The sequence below is a fragment of the Podarcis pityusensis genome, assembly GCF_964106645.2.
Source record: "Podarcis pityusensis genome assembly, contig: HAP1_SCAFFOLD_374, whole genome shotgun sequence".
NCBI classification, from domain to species: domain Eukaryota; kingdom Metazoa; phylum Chordata; class Lepidosauria; order Squamata; family Lacertidae; genus Podarcis; species Podarcis pityusensis.
Genome location: NW_028293448.1, coordinates 5,509 through 14,860, shown reverse-complemented (window position 1 = coordinate 14,860; position 9,352 = coordinate 5,509). Strand labels below are relative to the sequence as shown.

General features: G+C 45.7%; 1 long non-coding RNA gene across 1 annotated transcript; it reads right to left on the bottom strand.

Moving 5' to 3' along the window:
* Window positions 1-1,517: 1,517 nt before the first annotated feature.
* On the bottom strand, window positions 1,518-5,019 carry LOC308468951. The gene is made up of 2 exons (XR_013981948.1): window positions 4,887-5,019; window positions 1,518-1,691 (listed from the first exon to the last, which is right to left on the bottom strand). It is a non-coding gene; the product is annotated as an uncharacterized lncRNA (long non-coding RNA).
* Between the last annotated feature and the right edge of the window lie 4,333 nt (window positions 5,020-9,352).

The window sequence follows — 9,352 nt, the reverse complement described above, 5'->3', positions numbered from 1 at the left end:
GGTTCTCGAACAGAATCCATTCTGGAAGCCCGTTCAGCTTCTGAAACGTTCAAAAACCGGGGCATGGCTTCCCATTGGTTGCAAGAGCTTCTTGCACTCAGTGGAAGCCACGCTCGGGTTCCAAAAAAGTTCAAAAACGGAAGCATTTACTTCTCAGTTTTGGGCGTTCGAGAACCAAAACATACGACAACGGAGGTGTTCGGGAACCGAGGTACCACTGTACCAGTCTAAGCCAACTGTGTGTGGAGAAGTGAAACCTACCCCAACTTTGTGCCCTCCAGCTGCTGCTGCTGCTGCTGCTGATTTATTGAATTTATATATGGCCCTATACCAAGAGGTCTCAGGGCAGTTCACAGAATAAAATCAAGATATAAAACCACAAAATACATAATCAAAATAAAAACAATAACCCAACAGCCCCAGCACACACACACACCATTTTAAAAGGGCATAGGATGTAAATCAGATCGACCAAAGGCCTGGTTAAAAAGGAACTTTTTTGCCTGGCACCTAAAAGTGTATAATGAAGGTGCCAGGTGAATTTCCCTGGGGAGAACATTCTGCAGACGGGGAGCCACTGCAGAGAAGGCCTGTTCTCGTGTTGCCACACTCCAAACCTCTTGAGGAGGGGGCACACGAAGGAGGGCTCAGAAGATTATCTCAGGGTCCAGGTAGATTCATATGGAAAGAGGTGGTCCTTGAGGTATTGCGTTCCTGAGCCACAGATGTTCTAGACTACAACCCCCATCAAATACAGCTAGTGTGGTAAATGATCAGAGATTATAAGACTTGTAATCCAAAATATCTGGAAGGTGTTGGGTTGCAGGAGGTTGCTCTAAAGAATGGGAAAACAAGATGCTGAGGTGGAACTAGTTATAGGCCTCAATCGCCTTAATGCAGAGATATGCACCTAGGCATCCGAGCATATGTGGTCCCCAAGAGGTGGACTGCAGTGTTCAATGGACAGCACCAATCATCTCCTGATTGGTTAGGGAGTTTTAAATAGCCCACACATCTTCTCATTCTCTCTTATGAAGGCTCTTATAGGTACTCTTTGCATTTTTACATTTGACAACTGCCATCTTCTTATTTGAAAGTCATGTTCGCTATTGAATTGCATTATGTTATTGCACATTTAGAATATCCCGTGTTGAGACTTCAGAAAATTATAATGGAAGCTCAATGGACCAGCTTCAGGAGTTGAACAATTTGTTGCAGCATGCCTGGGAAAAAGAATCACCTTGTCGAAGAGACTGGAGTCTGATTCCCCCAAGGCTAGTTATCCGGAGTGCAAAACACATTCAGGAATCTGGAGGCAGACAGGTTTAATTGCTATATCTCAACACCTTCTCCGCATTTCTCCTTTCTTCGTTTACTATTTTTAATACTGGGTTATATCTTCACTGATTCATTTTTCCACTTTGCAACTATTTTATGAGGGTGGCTGATCCGTTTCTCTTTCCCTTAAAACTACCAGCACAGATCGTTAGGCCCATAAAATCATCGTTTTCTGCGAGTTCTGACTGGTAAGTTTAATTCCTCTGGGCTGCATAGTAGCGTGAGCACCAGGTGATGTAATCACTTTCCCAAAATTTGCATGCATCTCTGTTCCGTGCTGTTAGTTTTCCCCTAGAGCCTTTCAATCTCCATCCGTGCCAGGGCTGCCTCTGTCCTCCGCCTCCACCTTGATGCTGAAAAGAAAATGAGCCGTGTGTGTGTGAGAGAGAGAGAGAGAGACACTTTGTGCAATTGGCCAAATGCTCCCTTTTGTGCAATCCCTGTCCATTTAAATTGACTGGGTGCCTTGCAAGATGGGCTGTAGCCAAGATGGGGCCAATGGGTGCGCTGCCTGCCTGGAACACTTATTTGCCTGATGTGAAATTGGTTGCATGAAATTGGCTTTTTTAACTCATGAGATGACAACCTCTAGTTAATGAATGAAAGCTTGTTTTTAAGAATGGGAACATTTCTGGTTTTCAATAAAAAATGTAGAGTTGCTGGTGCTCACCCTCAGCCAACCCACCACCAAAGTTACAATACAGTGGTACCTCGGGTTACAGACGCTTCAGGTTATATACGCTTCAGGTTACAGATTCCGCTAACCCTGAAGAACTTTGCTTCAGGATGAAAACAGAAATTGTGTGGTGGCAGCACAGCGGCAGCAGGAGGCCCCATTAGCGAAAGTGGTACCTCAGGTTAAGAACAGTTTCAGGTTAAGAATGGACCTCCAGAACAAATTAAGTACTTAACCTGAGGTACCACTGTAATGCTCGAATGCCACCCACTTGGCACAGTTCTGTTCACTCAAGAAATACTCCTGACTCAGGGTGGATTTTTTTTCCAGGATCATAAACATACTTATCCTTAAGTCACACTGGACAACAACAAAACCTGGTAGCCATTAGGTAAAAGGTAAAAGGTAAAGGACCCCTGGTTAAGTCCAGTCAAAGGCGACTATGGGGTTGCAGCACTCATCTTGCTTTCAGGCCAAGGGAGCCGGCGTTTGTCCGCAGCTTTCCAGGTCATGTGGCCAGCAGGACTAAACCGTTTCTGGCACAACAGGACACCATGACGTAAGCCAGAGCACATGGAAATGTCGTATACCTTCCAGCCATAGTGGTACCTATTTATCTACTTGCACTGGTGTGCTTTTGAATGGCTAGGTTGGCAGAAGCTGGGACAGAGCAACGGGAGCAGCGATTTGAACTGCCGACCTTCTGAACAGCAAGCCCAAGAGGCTCAGTGGTTTAGACCCCAGTGCCACCTGCATCCCAGTAGCCATTAGGACAGTGAGTAGGACAGCCTGCTCAACAGGGAAGCGGGGAGTAACTTAAAATGATATTGGAAAACTACCATCTGGGGGGCCAAACTAGAAGCTACTTTAATTCTCTATTTGACAACCAGTGGGAGCTCCCCCATAATTTAGTAAATAAAAATAATAGTTTCTCTTCAACCAGGCATTTGGCTGATTGACATTCTATGGCCTTTTAAATGTGTCTGTGGGGGGGGTATTGCTTTTGTGCTTATTTCGTTATGCATTTTGTGTTTTCATTTTGTATTTTTATGTTGTGAACCTGTGGTCTTTGGATGAAGGGCAGTATACAAATTGAAGAAGGAGGAGGAGGAGGAGGAGGAGGAGGAGAGGCCTTATAACTTCACTTGAGGAGGGGGGAAGGTTTTCCACTGGCTTTGCACCATTGGAGGGGAGGGTGAAATCTTCCCTCCCTCCATTCTGATGTCTCAATGAGAAATGGAGTGGTGGTGGTGACCCTGAACTTGTAACTAAATGAAGGGAAAAAACAGCAACAAGCTATGCATTTAGTGTAATGTGTGCTTGAGCTGAAGTTACTGATTACTCTTAAAACCCCTTATTAAATTGACAACCGCAGTGGCTAAAAGGGTATCCGCACCACAAAATATTTAAGGATGACAAAGAGTCAACCCCCCCACAAAACCTGTGGGGGACACACACACCCCAACACACATATAACCCTGCCCTGCAAAAAGCAATGTACCCCTCACACCTAGCGGGGAAGATAAGACAACAGCCCTGAGACCCATTAAAGTGAAGGGACCCGTTGCAGCAGGAGGCCTTGATGAACTGAATCCACTAGAGACAGGAAACCCCACGGACGAAATGTGGTCCAGAAGTCAGCCTCCGAGATGAGTCCTCACGTTTTAGTCCCCATAAAACCCCTTATTTGTGTGTAGTAAAAAAGAAGCAGCAAAAACATATCTGCCCTGCTGGCTGTACAGATCAGATCTAATAACAATCAAGCAGCAGGCTTGCATGTTTAACTAATGAAAACATCCATGAGGTGTTGGATTCTAAGAAATAAACTTACACACGAAGAGAGAAAATACAGTTTGTGCTTTGCTGAATCTGTTCCATCACCAACTGATTTGCTAACTATGAAAAGTTTCGCACCATCACTGCACAAGGTCCTGCTCCAAAGTGCTTGCAATCCACATTTTGCCAAAGGGCAAGACAAAAGCCTATTCCTGCTAGAGGCCTTGTTTGTTTATCCATGTGACACAAGTGTCGTATAGGCTCCTCGTGCCATTTAGAACCAGGAAAATGAGGGTTCATTACACCAGTAATGAATGTGCTCATCTCCACTACTTCCTCCCCTGCAATGCTGCTCATGTAGGGAAGAGGGGAGTAAATCTGGGCTGAAGCTTTACCACTTCAGACTACAGCAGCAAGTTTATATGACAAGGTTCATACATACAGTGGAACCTTGGTTCTCGAACTTAATCCGTTCTGGAAGTTCGTTCAACTCCCGAAACCATTCGAAAACCAAGCCGCAGCTTCTGATTGGCTGCAGGAGCTTCCTTCACTCAAGCAGAAGCCGAGTCGGACATTCACTTCCAAAAAATGTTCAAAAACCAGAACACTTACTTCCAGGTTTTCAGCTTTCGGGAGCCAATTTGTTCGTCAACTAGTCCATTTGAGAACCAAGGTACCACTTTACTTACTTATTTTAAACGGCAAACCAATGTGGCGAACTGATTTTAAGATTAGAAAAATGAGAGACCGAAATGGGCAGATTTTGCCAATCCTTATAAATAGGTCTAAGTGTAATCAGAGCCTAGATGAGGAATTGCTAGTCTCATCCAAGCAGATCTGAACAGAATGAATAATTTGATTTAGTGGTATCCCCAGTGCTTTTTTTCTGGGGGGACGCAGGGATACACATACCCCTAAACATTTTGTGAATCTAAGTTTGGCCTCATTAAGGGGTAGTATTTCAATATGAGTAGGAAAATGAGAGTACCCTTAAACTTTTTTAAAAAGAAAAAGAAAAAAACTCTCAGTGTTTTTTTAACCTATTCCTAGGAATACTGGGATGCATATTAATCCACAGGGAATATTTGGTTAATACCTCATTTTTTCTGCTTCCATTTCTCCCATTCCGGACACAATCCTTCCTTCTCCTTCTCGGCATGTTTCCTATGTTACTTCGCTTGGCTTACAAGCAGGCACATTGCTCACTCAGCAACTCCTGGCCTTATTCTGGTAAGGATTTGAGCGCCAGGAAGTGACAAGTGTAATGACAACCTTTTGTGATGTCAGTCTTTGAACTCATAAAACGAGAACCTGACACGAGCCACCGAGCAGATGGCACAGAATCCAGCTGTCCTGCTCCTGAGATGGGTGGGAATGACCTAGAAGGAATAGATTCCACATCCAATTACAATTCCCTGGAGGAGAGACAGGTCAAACTCGTTAGCTGCTTCACTGCTTTCCCTCGCTCTGCAAGGTCAGCCCAGAGCCTGCAGTCTCAGCATATCTGAAAAAAGATTCCCACTTCCTAGATGATTCCTTTCCCATTTCTATACTATTCCAAGAACACCCTGGCCAGAAAGTCTGGTGAGCTCCATCTCTGAGGGCATTCTTGGGACCTTCTGGAACCTGTTTTGGTCTGGAGGAGCAAAGTTCGTTTTTACCTTATTTCTCCAAAATGATGCTTTGGCTCTGCTGATTTTTGGTCTGCATTATTCTAAAATATTTTAATTCAGTGTTTTATATAGGGACATAGGGAGTTGCCTTACACTGAGACAGACTATTGTCCCATCTCTCTTCACTGGCTGGTGTTGACTCACCAGGGTTCAGAAAAGGAGAATAAGCCTTATATCATGGATGCTTTAGCTGAGATTCCTGCAGTGCAGAGGGTTGGACTAGATGACTCATAGGGTCCCTTCCAACTCTACAATTCTATGAGACTCTCCCTGACATGCTGGCTGTTGAACCTTCTCTAAGGGGAAGACATGTGCTCTGCCACTGAGCTACTTATTCATTGCTGTTTACCTGCCAAGGGTGGTAAACGAATTAAAATTAAATCTTAGCATGGAGAGAGCTGGAATGGTGTTAAGGATATGAACTAAAATGTCACCTCCTCAAATCTCACTTTAGCTGTGATGAGCTCCCAAAGTGGTTTTGGATGTTTCCTCTGCTCTCAGCCTCATCTGGAACCCTGAAATATACTCGGAGTCGAGAGTGGATTTCATGCTCTTTATTCAGCTCATAGTGGTGAGGAGGAATGAAAGTTTCCCCAAAGTATCTGCTTTATATACATTATTTACACAATGGGCCCCACGTGATTGGCTAATTCCGGGGTTCTCCTGTAGGCCAATCAGGTTGTGGATTCACTTCCACCTGGAGCTGGATTGGGTGGCTCCTGTGGACCAATCATTCTGCTGCATTGTTCTAGGACCAATCAGACTGCTGTATTTTGGATTCTATTGTTCTAGGACCAATCAGACTGCTGCATTTTGGATCCTATTCAACTCAGTACATAACAAACCCAGATCCTGCTCCTTCTTTATCACAAGTCCACTCACTTTTTCCCGATGGGCGGCATTGCGGCTGGGCAGTTGGGTCACAACATCTTAGCAGCCAAAGGGGTGGAGGGATGCCGGCTCTCTCCTGTGTCATGCCGCATGCATCATCATTGCTGGGGTTTGTTTCCCCCTATGGAACAGCCCCAGCCAATCAGCTTTCGGGGTGGGTGTGGCCGCAGGCGACTTAACTGCAATGTGGCCAGCCGGCACCCTCTCTCTCGCCCCATCGCCAGATCACCCAACCCACCCACCCTCTTTCCATGCATTGCTCAGATGCGACCTTTCTATGGACAATTGTCGGTTGCCATATTGTTGGGTCTGGGTAGGAATTTTTGCACTTGGCAAATTGGCACCTGCCATTTGGTTTTTGCCTGTTGTTGTTGTTTTTGTTGTTGTTTAGTCGTTTAGTCGTGTCCGACTCTTCGTGACCCCATGGACCACAGCACGCCAGGCACTCCTGTCTTCCACTGCCTCCCGCAGTTTGGTCAAACTCATGCTGGTAGCTTCGAGAACACAGTCCAACCATCTCGTCCTCTGTCGTCCCCTTCTCCTTGTGCCCTCAATCTTTCCCAACATCGGGGTCTTTTCTAGGGAGTCTTCTCTTCTCATGAGGTGGCCAAATTATTGGAGCCTCAGCTTCACAATCTGTCCTTCCAGTGAGCACTCAGGGCTGATTTCCTTAAGAATGGATACGTGTGATCTTCTTGCAGTCCATGGGACTCTCAAGAGTCTCCTCCAGCACCATAATTCAAAAGCATCAATTCTTCGGCATTCAGCCTTCTTTATGGTCCAGCTCTGACTTCCATACATCACTACTGGGAAAGGTTTTTTTGCCTACCTAGTAGCAATTGTCACAACGTTTGTGAGGTTAGGCATTGGGTGAGCCTCTGTTTGGTTGGAGGGGAGGTTGTGGCCTTTGCCTGCCCCTCCTCAGTAAGGGTATTCTGTTAAAAAGGGATCCGGGTTTGAATACCGTCTGAAGCCTAGACATGGGTTAGGGCCATGTCACAGCTCCTACAGGGACCCATTGGGTGCCCTTCTTTGATGTAAGTCATAGGGCACCCCCTATTGGTGGTTTACCCTTCTGTGAACTCCCTGCAAAAGGGCAGGAGTCAAGATATAGCTTGCCTTCACCCCAATGCCTAAGCCAAACTCCTCACATCTGTAACCAATAAAGTTATGCCCTATTTGAACCCATAAACCCAAATGCTGACCTTTAAAGCCCTAAACGGCCCCGGCCCAGCATACCTGAAGGAGCGTCTCCACTGCGAGAAGCAAAGCTACAGGGAACCAGGCAGAGGGCCTTCTCGGTAGTGGCGCCTGCCTGTGGAACAGCCTCCCATCAGATGTCAAAGAAATAAACAAGTACCTGACATTTAGAAGACATCTGAAGGCAGCCCTGTTTAGGGAAGTTTTTAATGTGTGACATTTTAATGTTTTTTTAAGCTTTGTTGGAAGCCGCCCAGAGTGGCTAGGGAAGCCCAGCCAGATGGGCGGGTACAAATATATTATTATTATTATTATTATTATTATTATTATTATTATACTCAGTTCTCCTGGAAACTTCGTGGCTTGGGTGCCATGTCATGCAATCTGCAAATTACAAAGCGGACAGCATGGACCAATTTTCAGTAGCAACACAAGCATATCTCCACCTCTTCTTGCCCAATGTGCTGCTTGGATGCAGGTGTATATGGATGGAGAGGTGCCCCTGATAGACAAAGTCCTATGGTGTTCAGAGGATCTTATTTCCTAGATATTTGCTCCCACAGAGTGTTCTCCACGTACTGCCTCAAAACACACAGAGAAAGCACGAGCCGGGTGATTATTGGACAGGCATCAAGCAGCAGGCTTTGAGGTGGCTGGGATCACAGCCATTGTGATTAGGTTTAAGGTGCCGAACCGCGGAGCTGCATTCAGCAGGTGGTAATCATTATATAACTTTCTCGGATATTGTTTCCATTAATTAGTAGGGCTGAAATCCCAGCTGTCTGGAGAAAGGTTTTCGAGAGAACATTTGCTCATCTTCAGGCAACTGTTTTCACGATTAGCAAACCATAGCCATCCCTGCTAAATCCCCAGGCTTTCAAAGCAGCATATTAATGAGCACATCTCGCTCGAGTCGTCTATGTTGAATTCAAGAGGGAAAGTAAAGTACAGTGGGCTTGTATAGCGGCCATCACCATTGCCGCTCGATGTAAGCTACCCATTCTAAGCCTAGGAACCCACAAAAGAGCTTAGACTTTTAAAAAGCATGATGGGAGTGCCCACAATATATGCATGCTTGGATGTGCATGCTTCTTCTTCTTGATAATTATAAACCGGGCCTGCATTCTGACTGGAAATTGCCATGAGTTACTGAAAGGTGTTAATCAGCAACAGATCTCCGACAAGCCATTTCTCCTCACGCATTTTCATGTTTGCTCAGGGCTCTTCATTAGGAAGTAAACTAGAGGCTCTGATTTTTGACTGTTAGATGTAGGCCCGGGTTAGAAGTTTTAGGAGAATTTTGTGGCTTTGGAACACCTGGGATCTTCTACATGCAAACCCCACATTTGGGGCCGTCTGCACTCTGCAGAGGTGTGCCTGGAGACCTCTGCGATGTTTGTGGAAGATCCATTGCCATCTCAGGATTCGTACTAGACTGGTGGGACAGAGGAGATCCCAGAAGAAAAAGACTGGGAATCTGCTATATGCATGGAAGGAACCAGAACATGGCACCTTGCAAACTTAGACTGCATTCAGATTCTTATTTCTAAGTATGCCAGACCTTTTGCATAGCACAGTTGGTAGAGCTTGAGTCTCTTAATTTCAGGGTCATGGGTTCAAGCCCCATGTGGGGCAAGAGATTCCTGCATTGCAGGGGGCTGGACTAGATGACCCTCATGGTCCCCTCCAGTGCTACAATTCTATGATTCTAAGAGCCACCAGCTGGCTACCACCATTCCCACCCTTCCCCAAAGCCTGCAGAAAAACACACACTCTCTCTCCCCCCCTCCCAACACCC